This window comes from Pogona vitticeps, chromosome 1, assembly GCF_051106095.1.
Source record: "Pogona vitticeps strain Pit_001003342236 chromosome 1, PviZW2.1, whole genome shotgun sequence".
Lineage (NCBI taxonomy): Eukaryota > Metazoa > Chordata > Lepidosauria > Squamata > Agamidae > Pogona > Pogona vitticeps.
Window position 1 is genome coordinate 25439943 of NC_135783.1, and position 20073 is coordinate 25460015.

Sequence of the window (20073 nt, forward strand, 5' to 3'; positions counted from 1 at the left end):
GACGTGGTGGCACTGCGGGTTAAACCACAGAAGCCTCTGTGCTGCAAGGTCAGAAGACCAGCAGTCATAAGATCAAATCCACGCAGTGGAGTGAGCTCCTGTCGCTTGTCCCAGCTGCTGCCAACCCAGCAGTTTGAAAGCATGTAAAAAATGCGAGTAGATAAATGGGTACTACCACGGTGGGAAGGTAATGGCATTCCATGTCTAGTCGCACTGGCCACGTGACCACGGAAACTGTCTACAGACAAACACTGGCTCCATGGCTTGGAAATGGGGATGAGCACCGCCCCCTAGAGACAGACACGACTGGACTAAATGTCAAGGGGAACCTTTACCTTTACCTATCATATTCTAAGTGCTATTTTGTTTATGAATGTTCATAGTTATGCAGCTGTGAGTTCAGGATCACTGCATGTTTTTCCAAGCAGTTGACTATACACAGACTTTTGTTGTTACAGATTTATCCCAAATTGTTTTGAAGATATCAGTCCTATGCCTGAATTTATTTCAGAGCTTGGAATCTTATTTTTAAAAGTAATTAGTCACCATTAGAATGACAAGCCTTCCAAAATAGTATTTAATATGGTTATACTTTTTTTAAAATAAAGTCTTTATCTTCTTATTATTATAAGTAACTAAATTCAGTTACTAAAAAAATCAGAGTACTACAAAGTGTTGGCCATTGATACAAAGGTTACCTAAGAAATGCCCCTACACATCATGTTTTAATGAAAACTAACTAAAATCATAACTAATAACTGAAATTATTTCATGTTATGTTATAGTTGTGATGTAATTTAGGGCTAAATCCCATTGTTATGCCCAGCTAGACCAGAGCCATTGAATCTGTGGGAAACAGGTAGATAAATGCTTATGTAAATTCATTTGTTTCAGTGGGTCTGTTCCAGGTGAGACTGTTTTAGCCAATAGTCAAGATTAGTTATTGTAAAAAAATTATTAAATACAAATAACTAATTTGTAGCAAGTATTTGTAGTGGTTTACATCCAAATTCTGCTTTTAATCTTAACTTGATTACTGTAACACGCTCTATGCGGGACTGCCTTTGGAAAGGATTCAGCAACTCCAGAGAATCCAAAATGCAGCAGCCAGCCTGCTGACTGGAGCTGGTTACAGGGATCATGAGATCCCCCTGTTACAGCAGCTCCACTGGCTGCTGATCCATTTCCAGGCACAATTCAAGGTGCTGATTTGACCCATAAAGCCCTAAAGGGATTGAGTCCAAGCTATCTAAAAGACAGCATCACCCTCTATGAGCCTGCCTAGGCTTTAAGATCATCAGAGGAAGTCTTACTCTTGGTCCCATTACCCTCACAGCTGTGCTTGGTGGGGACACAGGAGAGGGTCCTTCTCTGTTGCTGCTCTCACACTCTGGAACTCCCTCCCACCTGAAGCCAGACCATCTTTGATGTCCTTCTGCAAGCAGGGAAAGACCTTTCTCTTCAGGCAAGCTTTTCCTTAATAACGGGTAGTCTGAGAGGGATTTTTTAAAATGAATTTTTGTGCTTTATTGTTTTAAATGTGTTTTAGTAATGATTTTATTACTATTTTTAATGTAACACTTGTTTAATTCTTTTCTAAATTTTTTATATCTACTGCTTTTAGCTTTTAAATATTGTATTTTTAATTATGTAAGCGCCTTGGGTTCTTTTTGAGGAGAAAGGCAGGATAACTAACTAACAAATGAATAAATGAATGAATGAATGAATACATACATACATAAATACCTAAATAGATAAATAAATGATATAACATTCACATTAAGAGTCCATGGTATTATCAGTCTGTTGGGAGACTACGGGCTTTGAGAATTTAACAGAGCTAGGCTGACTGGTATGTAACCACTTTTGGATGCCAGTGGGCTATCAGGGGAGGAAAATATAGCAGTATTTTTAAATTAATGCCCATGGGAATATATAGATATTTCCATTTCCATCACCACTATCAACAACATATTAAAATTGTACTTCTTAATGTTCAACTGCAGTCCTGCTGTTGCATTTTCTTTTTACGTTCATTGATAATCATTTTCAAGTCATTGCTGCTTTCTTTCAGCAATATGGTGCCATCTGCAGATCTTAAATTATGTTTCTCCCACCAACTTTCACTCTTCTAATATTTCAATCAAATCCAGATTTCTGTACGGTATGGTCTGCATACAGATTGAACAGACAGGGAGATATAAGGCACCTTTGTCTGACACCCATGCCTAGGGGAAACCATACTGTTTCTCCATAGTCTGTGCTAATTGTAACTTCTTGTCCACAGTGCAGGTTATGCAACAGCATAGCATAGCTTTTCCCAATTCACACAGTCAAAGGCTTAGCTGCAGTCCATACAACATAGATTTATCTTCTGAAATGACTTGGTACATTCCTGTAGGCAACACATATTTGCAAGATGATCTTTCATGTCTCTTCCTTTTCAAAATCCAGATTGAACTATTACCATGGAAGACTAAATTTTTCAGACTTGGTATATAAGAAAGCAATAAGCATAGCCTCTGAAAATCTAAGGCTGGATTCAGGCTTATTGATGCTCAGAGGAACATCATCAACATATCAGTCATGAAGATTCACTGATTTCTAAACATGACTAGTTCTGGAACTAACCTCTAATGTATAAAGAAAGGTTCTTTGACTAGAAACACCTTTGAAACAGTTTTGTTCAATGGTAGCAATTAATTATAAGCCTGGCTTTAGTGTTTTGCGGGTTTGAACATTTTGGCCATAAATCCTGACTTTGACACAGGGATTTCAAAGTCAACACAACCACCTTCAGCCCCATAATTACTGCCAGGTTCAAATATTCTTTCTCTGCTCTTCTCCCAATGTGTTCCTTTCAAAAAACAACAATAGGACTCGTGATGGGTTATCTATCCTGTTTGTGTGCAGAAAATTAATATATTTCAATCTGTGCCCTGAGGGCGGATTAAAAAACCCTGATGTTCTCAATTAAACTGTTCAATGCAATAAGATCTACAATGCAGAAACTGTGTATCAGCAAACAGCCCTTAAAGGCTGATTTCCTATTTACAATTTACAGGTCCTTTGTAGCAGTGTTAATTCCAGGGTTGGACAAATCTCTGCAGTCTGTTTTCCCCAAAACATATCTGAAGCTATTTAAATGCCTCTTCAACATATTAAGATGTCAGCAATTCTTGCCTGTGGCATTTTGGTTTGGAAGCACATTCCTCAAGCCACAATGGGACAAGTTAAATACAGCCTGACTGATATGCATAGAAGCATCCAGCAAATTTCTGCGTAAAGAATGGTTACATTTTCATTCATTACCTGACAAAAATTGAAAAATAACTGTCTTATCCTCTCATGAGTGGTTTGCATAAATGACTGCATGAGCTGATATATCTGAAATTTGTCTTGAGATTTTATTTCCAAATTCCTAAACCTTTCAAACAACATTATATATCTTAGGTTTAAGTTAGATATGGAAGTTGGAGAAGACCGGCTATGGGGAAGTAGGGGCCAAGAGTACTGATTCATCGATACTAAAATAGCTCCATTAGAATCTCTGTAGTAAGTGGGATCCAATGCATAAAAACATCCTTACCTTTTCTCTTTTTCCTCCAAAATTTAGCTTCTTTGGGTTTTTCTACATTTTCTAGAGATTCTAATGGAGCTATTTTAGTATATGACATAACAGATGAAGACTCTTTTCAGGAGGGGAAAAACTGGGAAAAAGAATTAAGGAAAATGTTGGGAAATGAAATTTGTCTGTGCATACTTGGTAACAAAATAGATTAGGAAAAAGGAAGACATGTCTCCTCCATCTAAGAAGCCAAATGAATGCAGAATCAGTGGGGGCAAAACACTATCACACCTCAGCCAAATAGAACAAAGGAACATAAGAACTCTTTCCTGACTTGTATAAAAGAATGATAGAAACTGCCCAAGTTGATGAAAGAGCACGAGGCAATAGTTCCAACCAATCAGGAATTGGACTACAGATAATTGATGGTGAACCAGCTGTTCAGAGTAGTGGAGCTTGCTGCTTATTTGGATAATTACATAAGACTGTGCATCTTGTCCCTTTAGTGAAGACTGGCATATGTAAAGTCTCATTGTTTATCGGTGGAGAATTGGAATTAATACAGTAGCCTTCATCAATAAGCTTTTGATTGAGTCAAACTTTGCAACCTTGAATCTGTTTATCTGGAAGAAAGGCAGGGAACAAACAAAATCATTCGATGAACAAATGAGAAACCCAAGAGATTATGCTGCTACAAGTGAAGAACAAGATGGCACATTATGGAGATGTTGAGTCATGGCAATTCCTTAAAAAGGACCCAATGTGGCTTACATCATATATACTGTATACACATTGACCACATTGACACCATTGACAATGGGGCAGCATTAGCCAGCACACCTGAAGGCAAGAAGTTACCTTAGTGGGTGCAGGGCAGACTATGTGGTGCATAATTCCTTCCTCCAAGATCTTGTTCTCCATTCAACACTGGCCATCTGAGACAAGTACCTCTCTTCCAGATGTGGATTGAGTAATGCATTCTCTGTAGCCAGATCAGAAAGAGATGCCAGTATTTCTAGCATGGAGAGAAGGTTAGTCGCTGAGGTAATCTTGGGGCCCAGCCAAAATACTTCAGAAACTTGATGGGAAAAACTTCCATATTAAAAGTAATTTTGTTCCCTAGCAGAAATAGCTGGATCACTGCAAGATATCAGGAAGGAAAAGAAATGTAATGGCTACTAGGCAACTATAATCACCGGTAGACTTATTTGGGAATGACAGTAGTTGTTCTGCTGGGATTTCCCCTCAAAAGATTTCAGAACAATTTCTGAAAATATATTTTTTAAAAAGTAGTGTTAGTCTGGAACTCTCTGATATTTATTCTTAAAGCTATGGCATGTAGCTTTTTGTCTGATAATCCTCAAATGCTTTGCTAGTTAGGAAGCTAACTCATTGGGATTACTAGCCACACTAAGAATAAACTTTGCATCCTGAAACCTGTTGAAATTTCTTGCAGTAATAACATTTCCTTCAAAGCGTGCAATGAAGTTCTTAAATAGGGAACATTTATGTTTTCCTGGGATTATTTAATAAATCTCATTCACTCTGTGCTATGTACACATGAATGTTTAAAAAGCCTCCATGCTAAGCACATATCCAAAAGATGATGAATAATAATAAACATTTAAAAGCAGAGGGTGTTATGTTTCGTATTTCGCAATTGCTTGCCTTTTTTTGCATCTGAAAATGTTTGATGTAAGGTATCTATGTATCTAAGTTATTTAACTTAAGTAACTTGTATTGAGTAGTATCTTTGTATGGTACACATTGGCCAACTGAACATGATTATTTATGGAGGCACACGGTTCACAGTTCCCCTGCACTAATGATAGGCAAACATACATTGTAATTAAAACTAGGATCCATATTCATGTATTTTATCTTTCAGTCTTCAGAAAAACCTCATTAGAAGTTCAATTTGTTGGATTTTCTGGTCTAAAAATACCATCCGTCTTTCCTGCTCAGAAAGAAAGCTCCCAGCTAGCACTGAGGTAGCAATGGGAGGTGTGGGTGATGCTAGGCCTAACCAAAGTCCTCCTGATTTAGGCCCCTTTCCCAGATGTATTTCCATTCAGGTGTTTGCAAGGTAGCCCTCCCAGAATGGATAATGATGGTACTTGTAATCCAGAAGATCAAAAAATCCCATTCCTAAAGTTTATATACTTTCTGAGTTGCCTCACTGGTGCACACATGCCAACACTGGCACATTCATGGGTATCATTGTGTGTGTAGTCTCCACTCATCCTGGCTGCTTGAAAATTCAACATAGAGGAGGGGAGGGAGGGGAGGAGAGATGTAGAGCAATTCTGCAACCTCACCTGGGAGCAAGACGGAGTTTTAAATCTGGGTTGTTTACAAGAAAGCATCACGAAAACTGATTGGCCTAAACTCACCGAACAATGAGAACAACAAAATACTCAACAAACAAAAGGTTTCTTGGTCCGGTGTTCTGGTCACGTAGTTCATAGCAGTCAACAAAACTTTGTTTGAGAGCCAGGGGTCATTAAAGAACTTATGTACAAATGCAGCTGGCTTTGCAGTTCTGAAGTTTCATAGCAAGCCAATAAGCTTTTCATTACGGGTAATGGATTAACATGAAAGAACTTTGGGTGCATGTGTCTAACAACAGCTGGCTTTGGGCCCGTGGTCTGCTGAATATTGACCATGGTTGGAAGGGATCTTGTTAAACATTTTGAGGCAGAGAAAGATCATGTGGTAAATTATCAGGCTGGAAAGAATACTTGCTAAATTCCTCATTCTCACCAATTTAGGATGTCTCACCATGACATGGCATCTAAATGAGGAATTTGAAAGTCCTTTGGCTCGCAATACTTTTTTCTCTTCTTCCTGGCTAGCAATTTTTTGTATATTCGTGTGCATAATTTTCCGCCAAATGTATACATTTGTGTGTATATGTTTTAGCAGTTTATGCATATTGTATATATCATCCCAATTAAATAACGCACATTTCTGCTAAGGATGTGAAAAAATGGTATGTTGCCATTGTCACAATTGCAGTCGAGACAGGCTGTTAAGGGTTCTCAAAACCCTTGTCCAGTTATTGCCTCCAAGACAAGACTGAGATTTTTACCAAACACATTTTTACCTTTTTGATTTCTGCAATTTGTGCAAATGGAAGGACGGAAAGAAAGAAGGAAGGAAGACTCTGAGCAAAACTAATGTCTGATACTTATTTATTAAACTTGTATGCCAAACATAAAACATGTTTTGTAAACAAACATAAAATAAAACATAAACGTAGTAGCAAACACCACCTGTAATAAAAAATGTAGCCATCAAATAAATCAATTTTGAGAAACCCAAAACAATGGTGAACAGGCAATTTAAAGATAGTCAATCATTCTATGTTAAGAGAGGATGCTCTCAAAGACTTGGGAGACTGAGAGGGAGGAGGCCAGGCATAGCTCCACTGGCCGTCCATTCCAAAGAGATGAGGCCCCAGCTGAGAAGGTCCTGTTTTTGGCTGATGCTTTCCTGGCGTCCCTTGGTGTGACCTCCTATTTTTGTGAAGCTAAACACCTATGCACTACAAACACAGGAGGACATTATAATGGACACATCGATGTAAACAACTCACCCAGCACTACTGCTTTTATTAGTCCATGGAACAAGGCAGTCTTATCATGGTTTTAAATTTTGTCCATTTGCAGAAATGCACAAATATCTATCTCAGAAATGTACAAAATCTTGCCAAGACCTGGGGAAAAATAACTCACCATCTCATGGGAAAGAGAAAAATTCTTCCATTGTTTGATTAACTGTATGAGGACAAAACCGTTCAGGATTTTCACCTCCAGTCTCTATGCATTTTCCAATTCATTGAATCTCTAGTCATGAGCAGTTTTAGATTGTACACATGGTTCACCGCTCTTCTTCTTCTGTACTGAAATAAATCTTGAGCTTTGAAAATGTGTGGGTTTATGCACTTCATCTGGCTGGCAGCCTCAGTAAAGACAGAGGTGAGGTTTTTTTTTTAAGGGAAACATGAGCTCTCATGTATTCCCCCACCCCCGGTTACTGCTAATATGCACCATATACCAAGTGCTATAAGGCAGAACTGATTCTGTTCTCATACTTGTTTCACTGATGTAATTTCTGCCTGAAACATGAAAGGAACAGAAAGCTTTCAAGGAAGGGAAGGGGAAGGAAAATTTAGCGCCCAGGGGGTTGCACTAACCTCTAGCTCATTAAACACACAGAAAACAGAACATGTGGCAAAACAAAAGCTGCAGCAAGTGAGTGAATAGTTAATTTAGTGTCCTGTTAATGAGAGCTCCTACAATCAGTGACCCGGAGCTAAAAGGTACAGCCAGCTAGAGAAGAGGTCCCCTTGATAGGCTAGAACAGAGACTGGAGTATTGAGATTTGAATTAATGTTCCTAAACACTAATCAAGGGAGGGGTGGTGAGGGTGAGGAACAATACATGCCAAGTTTTAGTCTGGTAAAAGTACTGGAAAATGTCTTTTTTTACCTTTTGGGGAGGGCAGAAAGTTAGGTTGAAGATTTTTTTAATGCATAGGGTGTACTCTCTGGGTAGTTTACAATTTAATAATGCAGGCTACGCATTCCCACCCCCCCAGAGCTAGGCACTCAATTTACCAACCTTGGAAATATGAAAGGCTGAGTCAATCTCAAAATGACTACCTGACCCTATTGGGATTGAATTCAGGTCACAAGCAGAGTTTTGACTGCAGCACTGCAGTTTAATCACTGCACCATGAGGCGCCTTTTATTTCACTAGAAGTTTTTCATCCATTGGTATGGATCCAAACAAGTGCCCTATTCAGTCTTTATCTCTCCTTTCACAGTGAGTATCCATGGATCGAGGGGCACACTCAAGTCAGTCTCTGCTCCATTTCTGATGTTGTTACTCTTCTGCATGTGGAGAGTTTTCATTGTAGATCAGATTCTGCTGAAATCAATGGGATTTCAGTGAACCATGATCTAATTAAGATTAGGATCAAATCCAAGCCACTAACTTTAATTTAAAATACAGTGGTGCCTCGCAAGACAAATGGCCAGTTTAATTCAGCACGACTTTTTTTAAAGAGGGAAGACATATAAAACTTTACTCAGTAACAGATGAATCAAGTCTATTTCCAATCTATATCAATTTCACATGTGATCAATAGTTCCATTCTGTTTTCTGTGTGATTGTGATTTTTTTTTTTGACGATTCATATTTAAATAGTTGGCATTTCGGCTTAAAAAAAAAAACAAGCTTATGCGTTTCCCAGCCAAGAATAGCACTTCAAAATGTGAAGATTCTTCAAGATAGTTTGGGTTGCTTAGAAATGTGCTCCAAATATTTTGTTTCACACCAAATTACTTCCAATATACCAAACTGAACAGTAAGCAGCAAAACATGCTGGCTGGGAGATTCCGCAAGCTACAGTCCAGAAGGAACTTTTCGAAGCTTTGGGTGATGGTCTATCAGCTAAGTGTTGCCAGCCACCCCGAGAAGACATGGTCTAGAGGGGCGGGGTAAAAATCCAATAAACAAACAAACAAACAAACAAACAAATAAATAAATTGGGTATTGTCCCACTGATGCCATCATTGCATCTTCATAGGAGTTAAGCTTCATCTGCTCAATACCTGGGTGGCAAGGCACATTAAACTCTGCTAGTGAAAAATAAAAAGACAATAACCTTAACTCACACATGCATTGCTTCTATCTTGCTGAAGGGAAGAAGGCTTTTTCCGTTGAAGCCAAGCATACTTTCAGCTAGCAGAAAATCCCCTCCAGTAAGTCTCTTGTCTTAGCTAGCAATATGCCTGAAGTTTATACTTTGGAAGGGAATGCAACTTCAGTTGTCTTTCAGAGTTTGCATCAGGATGCAAAACTTGTCTTGCTTGTTCTGGAATTTCCCACCCATGAAGGGAAAATAAGGGATCATGGATTGGACCCTATGACTTAAGACTCCAATCCCTTGTGGCTTGGCATAGAACGCACCATTTGGAGCCCAGTTTTACAGGTTAGAACAAACCCACCCTCTCCCCTTTGGCTACATAGAAGGGAAACAAAGTCTCCTGCCAGCTGCACCAAGCTGGAAGCAGGGGGAGTACTTATTAGATAGAGCTACAGAAATACATTGCAGCAGTTATTTCTGCTCAGGTGCCATGGAGAAAGCCTTCATGAGCTCATTATTATTTTGGGGTGGGTGGGATGAAATGACATACACCACTTAGGTTTTTTGCCATCTTTTCTTGTTGGCTTGTTCCTGTGTTATTTAACAGAAAGTTGGACACACACAAACAAGTAGATTGAATAGGAAAGGTGACAACACTATCTTGGACAAGGTACCCAGTTTCGCTCTCCAAAGTGAGTGTTCCAGACGCCTCGTGATCCTACTGCCTCATGACTTGCGAGGAAAATCCAAATGCACGAAGCACCCAAAGCTAGAACGAAAAAAATACCCTGTTGATTCAAATGAGAAAAAAAAATTAAACACTTTGGTAAATATCCAGTAGAAATCATTGACTTAATTGTGGGTAATGATTGCTTATTTACCTATTAATTTGTACAAGACATTGGTATCCCACTCTGTACTATGAGATCTCAGGACCGGACACAACAAGAACAATATAAAACAATTTGAAGAAAATAATTTTAATAACTTAAAACATGTAAGACAATTGAATCAAAATAAAGCCACTACAGCCATTCTGGAGGCATCCATAATCTAATCAAGCCAAGATTCCTAATCTCGAAACCTTTGGCGAAGATCCATGTTGTAGCTTGGTGCAGAAATAAGACCAATGCCAATGTCAAATCTAGCCTGCATGTGGAGAGCTTTCCACAACCAAGGTGCTATAGCTTAAAAAAAAGAGTCTCTTCCACATCTCCACAGAATATATTGCTTTCAATACTGATATTGCTATTGTGACCTGAAGGAGGTCCTCCCTAGTAGGAGGTAATGATTGGGTAGATAATTATGCCCCTTGTTTACATATGCTTGGCTGGCTGGATAGCTCAGTAAGTTAGGCATCTGACTGTGGAGCCAAGGTTGGGAGTTCGATTTCTCATTGTGACTCCTAAGTAGAAGAGCCAGTCTGGGTAGCCTTGGGCAAGCTGCACAGCCCCAAAGTGCCACCAGAGTGAGGTACTGTCAAACTGTGTTTGCATATTCAATACTTAGAAAATACTGGAAAAGGTCACTATAATCAGAAGCAACTTGATAAAATGTCATCATCATCATCATTAGTGTGGCATTAAGTCAATTTGGACTTAACGGCAACATTTTTAACAGTTTTCTAGGTTTTCCAAGTAGAAAATACTCAGAAGTCATTTTCCATTGCTTTCTTCTTGGGGGGGGGCACCCCAGGACTGTGCAGCTTGCCCACGGGCACACAGGCTGGCTCTACTCACATAAGGTACAGTGGGGAATCAAACTGCCAACCTCTGGCTCTGCAGCCAGGTATCTAAACCAATGATTTATCAAGCCAATTATCATTTCCATACACAAATAAAGCTACCCAGACTATCATATTATGGTTGTTGTGGGTTTTTCGGGCTCTTTGGCCGTGTTTTGAAGGTTGTTCTTCCTAACATTTCACCAGTTTCTGTGGCTGGCATCTTCCATCCTGAATGTACTGATTTCAGATGCTAAGCAGAGTCAGGCCTTATTAGTCTACCAGAGATGTCCAGAATGGGCTAGGAAATAATACTTCCTGAAACTCTGGAGAGCTGCTGAATGGTCTGACTCAGTATAAGGTGCCTTCTCATCTCCTATTCCCTATTGTACCTTATTATATTCTCAAATATAAGCCTACATCTAGGTTACTTTCAAAATGATCAGAATAACTGGCCAAAAGTAACTAGTTAATATTCCTAGAAATAGGCAAGCAACACTGAGGGCTGGGGGATAAAGGGTAATTAGCTTAGCGCCTTCAATTTTTTAAAAAAAGTTCAAATGTACTTGTGGGAGGGAGAAAATTGTGGTTACTGACAGAGATTCACTGATTGTCGTCGTCGTTTAGTCGTGTCCGACTCTTTGTGACCCCATGGACCAGAGCATGCCAGGCCCTCCTATCTTCCACTGCCTCCCGTAGTTGTCTCAAATTCATGTTGGTTGCTTCATAGACACTGTCTAGCCATCTCATCCTCTGTCGTCCCCTTCTCCTCTTGCCTTCACACTTTCCCAACATCAAGGTCTTTTCCAAGGAGTCTTCTCTTCTCATGAGATGGCCAAAGTACTGGAACACTTTCTGCATACTTCTGTCTTAGGCTGTTTGAACAACAGTGTCCTAGGCAGATGTATTAAAAAATAAATAAATAAAAGATTCATTGTTATGGCACAGCACGCTAAATTCCTTTGTAGCAAATATTATAAATAAAATAATTACAGATAATTATCTTTTGCCACAGGGGAAGATACCTCATATGTTATGGGAGAACCCTGCCAGCGGGAACATGAGATGAAAATAAACATCTTCGTTTCCTGATACAAAATGCTAATGAGATTTCAGTCCTTCTGTTAAGAACCTCACACACATTAGTGAATTACAATTTTATGATTATTTTACTGTGCCTGGACCCACTGTCTTGAAAGAAAATAAGGCAATCTTTTTATAAAAAATAAACAGGCTGTTAGAAGCCATCTTGCAGTTGAGTTAGAGGAGCAGTGGGAGGCTTTTCAGAAGCCAAGACAAAGCTGTGTTGGCATTGCTTTTTAAAGAAGTTCCCAGGCTTATTTTATTTATAGACATTTTCTCTATGTAACCCTCATGGTTCAAGGAGTCCAGGGTCTTTATAAGCTAGTAACTACCAGATCTATAGCTGCCTCACAAACCCTGAGAGTCTATGAGTAAAAGCTTGTGAGCAGGTTGAGTAAACAAGTGAGTTTTGCGGGGGCATTTAGCAGGTCAGTGTGAGGGTAGGGCTTGATTGTGTTTCAAGTCAGTCTCTCCTCCGTTTCTGGTGTTGTTACTCTTCTGCATGTGGAGAGTTTTCATTGTAGATCAGATTCTGCTGAAATCAATGGGATTTCAGTGAACCATGTTCTAATTAAGATTAGTATCAAATCCAAGCCACTATCTTTAATTTAAAATACAGTGGTGCCTCGCAAGACAAATGCCTAGCAGGACAAAAAACTCGCAAGATGAATGGTTTTGGTGATGGGGTCGATGACTCCCAAGACGAATGTTCCTATGGCCGTGCTTCGCAAGATGAATGTTTTCCATTTTTTGTTCCTGCCTCATGTTTGCTGATTTTTAAATGTTTTTCTATGGTGTTTAAAAAGTTTTTTTATTGTTTTTTTAAAATCATCTGCACAATATGTATGGCTTTAAAGACCAGTTAATAAACCCTTTGTAAACCAAATTTGACTTTGTTCTGACTTTTTTTGCCATAGGAACACATTAATTAGATTTCAATGCATTCCTATGGGAATACGCGTTTCGCAAGACGAATTTTTCGCAAGACAACATTAACCGCGGAACAAATTAAATTAATCTTGCGAGGCACAACTGTAGTCTCCTTGTTTGCAAATCAGAGAGGACAAGAAGGTAAAAGCTGTATAGTTCTTGCACAGTTGAACATAAAAGGGTTTATTGGAAGAGACAGCTTGCAGTCCTACAAATTGTTTGGGGAAAAAAAACACCAACACCCACAATGCTGTCATCTGTAACGTTATCAAAGTTTGTGCCCTTCTGCTTTTTCCACATCATACTAGTGTCTGGTTGGTTTCTGGGGCTTGATTGTGTTTCAGTGCCTACACAGGTTGTGAGACATGGACAAGGAATGGCCTGCGATATCTGATCATGTTCATTTTCCTGCCTGAGAAGGTAGAAGGCTATGTGTGGAGTAAATGCAAGTTGGCTTCCATGATGAAAGAAAAAATACAATAATTTACGGCTCAGTTGTCCGTGCTTTGGCTCATCAGGGCAGATGCAATGTTCTTTGAGGAAAGAATAGAAACATCTTTGTGAGGCTGAGAGTAGCCCCAAGGGTACTCTACCGAGTGTACTGTCCGTCTCTCCTAGCAAAAAGATAGAGGATGAAGTGGAAACCATTGTGGGAGAATTAAAATAACTGAAGATAGAGACAGAAATGGCAGAGGGCGCTCATTGGGCGGGAAAAGAGGAAGAGATAAAAGGAGATGACAGGAAGGAAGTGGGATGAATGGAAAAGAAGGAGGAGGAAGTTTGCTGGGCACAGGAGGAGAAAGGAATGAAAGAGGAGGATGTAGGAGGAATAGTGCAAGAAGATGCACGGACAGGGGAGTGGGTAGAGTTTAGACTCCCTAGGGAGTATGTAGTCAAGGAGTGGAGAAGACAAGTATACAGAAGGCCACCTTATTGGGGAGAGACAGAGGAAAGGAAGCATCATAAAGAATACAGAGCTTGGCAACAAAGAGAAGCCCAGAAAAAAGAGCAGAGGAGATGTATGGAGAACCTTGAGAGACCCAGGGGTTTCAGTCCCTTCTGACCACCTTGGAGACAGAACAAGGGCAAGAAGGTTTGGGAGCCACAGGTGGGCTGGGTTTAACTACCCTCGGCAATGATGTTAATGGAACAGACACCTGAGGTTTTGGGCGCTGTACCTCAATGGAGTCAAGAAGTTGACAGTTCTTCACCCTTGTCATTCAGAAAGGATTTATCATCTTATATAAAAGTTAAAACTTATGACTTGTTGGTTAAACCAGAAATGGAAGGTGTTAATGTGAAAGGAGCAGACGATTTGTTAAATAATAAACATGTTTTATTGGAAGACTTCGGCATTCAGCATTTTTCTTCAGGAGGAACTAACCATAAGGAGGTAAAAGATATAGGACAGGACCACAGTCTTCTGGAAGAGCAACAGAGAAACAGATGTGCCTCTAAGAAGGAAGGAGGCCAAGAGACTAGCACATACAGTGGTGCCTCGCTTTACGATTACCCCACATTACGACGAATCTGCTTTACGACGATCTTTTGGGATCGCAATTGAGATTGCAAAACAATGTTCTAAATGGGGGAATTTCGCTTTGCGATCATCGGTTCCCTGCTTCGGGAACCAATTCTTCACAAAACAATGTTTTTCTAACAGCTGATCGGCAGTTTCAAAATGGCTGCCGGGTAATTAAAATGGTTCCTCGCTGTGTTTAGGGACGGATTCCTCGCTATATAGGCAACGAAAATGGCCACCGTATGGAGGATATTCGCTGGACGGTGAGTTTTTACCCATTGGAATGCATTGAATGGGTTTCAATGCGTTTCAATGGGTTTTTTTTTAATTTCGCTTTACGATGTTTTCGCTTAACTGCGATTTTCCTGGAACAGATTATCGTCATTAAGCGAGGCACCACTGTACCGGAATATGACACAGAAATACAGGCTATCAGGAGGCATGCTGTGTCTTTGGAGACAAAATCAATATCCAGTCCTCTCCTTGATTATAAACCAATAGAATAGGGGCAGTAGTTCCTGGTTTTAGTGAGCATGGAGATGGCCATAGAGTATACCACAGACAGAAAGATTCCTGCAGCTTCTTGGAGGCCAAGATATACAGTGTTTGTGACTCCCCACCAGAAGAAGTGTTAATAATGTTGGAATTCCATAGGGGAAATTTATTATCTCAATTCAGACGGACTTTATGGAGCAAAACTCTCTGAACACATCCACTCCCCAGAAAAAGAAGCAAGACCTTCACATTACCACCAAAATCAAACAAATAAGATGCAAACATATTCAATTGCACATTGACTAACTGGCAAAAGAAAAATGTAAGAGATTTTATTATTCCAGCAAAGGCATAATCTTTTGGAGAGACTCTGCAAGGTTATTTATATGTTTGTTTAAATTTTGACACAGTACATGCTGTGGTGTCCCATATTTGTACAATGTATCTTTTTAATCGCATAAACTGAACCTACCTTGAACCCGCTATCTGAAATGAAGCTTCCAGGCTGTTTCAAGGACTGTTCTGTATTTTTCTGAGAATGAATGGTCTTCGAAAAAGACACAGAGTACAGCACAACAAAGACACGGCCATTGCTGGGGTGAGGGAGCAGATATACTATTCATTGTGATGAACACAGCATGGAAAAGTTGCTTTGGGGCTTCTTTTTTTGAATACAATTTCCAGATTCCCCAAACCAGCAGGAGCATGGTGGATTCTGGGAACTAGAGTAAAAAAAGAGATAAAGAAAAGAATGTCTCCCACTTTTGACTTTGAAATGGGAACCTTTGCTGCAACGTATTTGTATGTGTGAGCATGCACATGCATGCATGCGCAGGAGAGAAAAATTGACTCCTTCCGATGGGTCTTGCCATTTCATAAGAAGCAGAGATTGCCAAATTACACAAGAACCCTGATTATAATCTTAATTTGCAATAAATATTTGTAGCATTCAAATCTTACGATCTAGACTGGCACAGTTCCTTTCACCAGCTCGTGATTCTCGTCATCTCATTTTCCTGCTTACATAGAACCGACTTTAGAAAACATTTCATCTTTATCGATGGATTTTTTTCATCGTCATCATCTCAGAATTGCAGATCTGGAAGGAACCCTATAGATCACTGAGTCCAGCTCATGTCAAGGAGGCACAGTGGGGAATCGAACTCCCAATCTCTGGCTCCACAGCCAGATGCCCAAACCACTGACCTGCCCAGTTTTCACACTTTGCAACTTGCATCACATGACAAGATGTAGGTTATTTTTTATCCTTGTTTTCCAGTGTAATCAATGGCATTATTCACTATTTTCAAACAAGCAATAGCCTATGTTATAGAAAAGAACCCATAGGATGTCACTATTTTGATGACTTAGGACAGCACTAATTGACATGTGAAAGGACCGTGCTTTTAAAATACTGTCCTTTCATCCCAGAAAATGTATGTGCTTATGTTACCAATGGTAAAGAAATGCAATCATCACATTGTTGCTAAAGTGATTATTAGTATAATCCTCCTTCCTTCCTTCCTTCCTTCCTTCCTTCCTTCCTTCCTTCCTTCCTTCCTTCCTTCCTTCCTTCCTTCCTTCCTTCCTTCCTTCCTGTTGTGTGCCACCTTCTCTTTTGGAGGGCCCAAGATGACTCAGAATATTAAAAGCTTTAGTTTTTAAAACACAATAAATCACAATATTAAACACCACTAGACCAGTCATTGTATGAAAACCACATAAAATCAACATAATTTTAAAACGCCTTTAAAAAAGCACCAGCTAAAAGCAGTGCAATACTCACCTACCATTAAACCCTTCTTTATCACAATGAGTAGCAAAATCACTTCATAAATACAAATATCTTTAAAACTGTGCAATAGTTGTTGTAGAAACCACATCCACACCACACCCTCATCCTGGCCCAAATACTTTAGAACAAAATAACCAACTTTTTTTTAAAAAGACATCTAAAGTAGACATTTTGTATTAGTCATCCAGTTAAAATCAAGACAAACAAATATACTGTATGTCAGTAATTTCCACTCTAATTTATGTCTGACCCTAGCATACTAAAATTTCTTTGGATTTTTTCCAATTTCCATAGTTAAAACTGATATACAACTTGACAGTGGATAAGGTCATTATTTTTATCTTTTTTCAAACAAACAAAGCCCAAATTATTTGAAGTTGCATTGTGCTTGTTAATTTGAGCATAAGAAACTGCTGGTCTGTTGCCTCCTAATACACACGAAGTGTTTATTATCATTAAATTAATGGTCAAGATTGAAATATATTGATTAATCTTAGTGGCTGAACTCTTACCATGCAGCTTTAGACTCCCTAAACTCCCTAAACAACATGACTGTTGTTGTTGTTGTTTTTAATTAAAAGTTTGCAACTCCTCCCCTCCTGCTGGTTCTGATTTTCAGACATTTAAGACTCCCACCCACCCTGTGACTCAAAAGGCTTCCCCAGGAAGAAAGGGATCCCGAAAGGCCCTTTCACCAAAAATGTTTAATTCTTTAAAAAAAAAACCTGTGGTTTGTTTGTTTGTTTGTTTGTTTGTTTATTAGATTTGTATCCCGCCCATCTAGACTACGTCTACTCTGGGCGGCTTACAGCAAAACCATGAAAAATAACATATATAATCAATTAAAATGACAATTTAAATCAATAATACTAGTGGCTTTCAAGATGGAAAAACTAAATGGGAGTTGAGTTAGGATAGAAAAGAATGCTTGATGATGCTATCAGCCTTATGTAGCATTAAGTGCAACAGGATTTTAGCCACTGAGTCTTAGCTCTAAGTGGACTGATATAAAATCACACTGGAGAGCTGCCCTGCAGAATCAACTATGCACCAGCTTGTTATGGTTCAGTTTTCGCTTCCATTTCAACATTTGGGAACCTACTACATCTGGGATAGGGAAGCTGCAACCCTCTAGATGTTGCTGAAATTAAATTTCTGTTATCTCTGATCACCATCTATGCTGTCCAGTGTCGATGGAATCTGCTCTCCCATAGCATCTAGAGAGCTATACAGGCCCCTTCAGAGTCATGAAGGTGCTACTGTAGCATCCGCTCATAATGGACAGCTTACTTTGTAGGTATATTCAACAGAGAATGATCTACAAGCATTCTATTTTGCTTTTCCAGGAGGTATTCTACAGACCATGTGAAGAGAGGATAGAAGCCAAATCCAGCCCATAATACTGACTCCTGGGAAATGGTTTCCACTTTTACAAATGCATTCTGAAATGTAAAATGCTTTTTTGGAGAGAAGAGAAAGAAAATTATCCTTTGGGCTGAGAATTCGGCATGACAAGTTTCATCCAAGAGTGACAGCCAAGTTATAAACCCTGCAGATAGAAGCAGGTAGAGGAGAGACGGTTCCTAATGGAGAAGCTGGCACTAAGCTAAGAATATAACTGCAAACACTGTGCTAGAACAATAACATCACGTGAACAAGAAGCTCTTTCTGCCTAATCTACAGCTAGCTATTTGGCTTGTATCCCTTGTTAGGACTTGCCTGCATCTACAGATAGTTTTTAAAAAGAGTGGAAACCATGACTTTAAAAAGATCTTAGAGCACCGTCTTATATATGTCTGACTAAAAAGAGGCATGAAATCAGATTATGCAATGCTGCTGGGTGTCCAGGGAGGGAAATCAAGTTCCATTTTATTTCATTTAGACACAGAGATTAAGGATGTATAGAAATTTCACCATTACAGTAAAGCAAAGTGTGCTGCTTATATTACCATTCCACAGTGCTTAAAGCTCTCTCTGGACAGTTTACGTATTAATTATGCAGGCTACAAATTGCCCCTTCCAACAAGCTGAGTACTCAGTTTACCTCAGAAGGATGAAGGTTTAGTCATCCTCGAGACAGCCACCCGAATCTACCAGGATCGATGCAGGTCATGAGCAGTGTCTTCACTGCAGTACTGCAGATGAACCACTGCTCCATGAAGTTCTTCACTGCACCACACGGCCCCTCTATTAACTCTGTTTCAAATGAAATTAAACTGTCTGTCTCATAGGCATCCTTCAGTCTTGAGAGACTATGGTAACGTGCTCTGTATGGAGGACTTGAAACAGTGTCTAGTGTTTTGATGCTGTTTTGATGCTGGAGTGTCCTCTCCAGGGCACGAAGCCTGGGTAAAATAATATGGAGGATGGGCTGTTACCCAACCAGCAAATCCCCCCTCTCCACATCACTGAAACAGTCCAATGGAAAGGCAAGAGCCAATACAACTGGCTTCAGCGACATTGCAGGAGTTGACAGAATGACACGAACTGCCTCCAGGACTCCAACTCCGGATTTTGCCTCGAGGTTAACTCCTGAAGCCTTCTCCATCAGTGGATATAGCCACAATGCAGTGGACATTTGGAATCGGAGTTTTCCTTCTCCTAGGTGGGCTGCCTTCCAGGGCTGAACGAGTCCCACCTACCCGACCTGTTCCCTCATGGCATGGACGGCAATGGCAGCGTCTCAGTGAGGGGTTTGAAATCAGAGTTTTCCTTCTCCTAGATGGGCTGCCTTTCAAGGCTGAGGAGTCCTACCAGCACAAACCACTATAGGCAGATTAATCACAGAGGATGTCTGAGCCACAGTTTCTCTCCTAGTTCAGTAAAGTGGGCATTGCAGAAAAGTAACTTTTCCAAACTCTGAGTCATTCACACACAGATAGGCTTCTGTATCTTTTATTCCTCATTGTGGCTGAATACACTGTCTGTCTCAGAGTGGTGAGATCAGCTGTCGGGATTTCTTCCACTTCTATGTGAGATCTCACCTCTACTGTGATACACTGAGCGTATTTCTCTGCCTGTTCTCTCCCATTTGCACAAAATAGATTCAAGCAAAGCTTCTTCACAAAATAGATTCAAGCAAAGAAGCATTAGCTTCTTTTCTCTTTGCGAAGCTGAGTAAGTACACATGGCACAGCAAGCCACAGGAAAGGCTTATTGATCACAAAGATTCAAGCACCCTGCCCAAGGCTACTGCCTATGGCAGCTCATGAAAAAAGACAAGAGATAACAAGAGTTGCACATTTTACACCTATATGGAAATTTGTACAATGAAGACTACAGAATGTACAGAATTTCTCCAA